A 239-nucleotide genomic window follows, 5' to 3' on the forward strand; every position below is an offset into this window, starting at 1 on the left:
CCCCCCCTTCGAATTAGACCCCCCCCTTCAGGCCCCTCCTTTCACATCAGGAGCCCCCCTTCACATTAGACGCCCCCTATCAGGCCCCTCCTTTCACATCAGGAGCCCCCTTTTCACATTAGATTCCCCCTTTCAGGCCCCTCCTTTCACATCAGGAGCCCCCCTTCAGGCCCCTCTTTTCACATCAGGAGCCCCCCTTCAGGCCCCTCTTTTCACATCAGGAGCCCCCCTTTCACATT

Source organism: Nanorana parkeri, unplaced genomic scaffold (assembly GCF_000935625.1).
Source record: "Nanorana parkeri isolate BGI_ZX_2015 unplaced genomic scaffold, ASM93562v1 scaffold1984, whole genome shotgun sequence".
NCBI lineage: Eukaryota > Metazoa > Chordata > Amphibia > Anura > Dicroglossidae > Nanorana > Nanorana parkeri.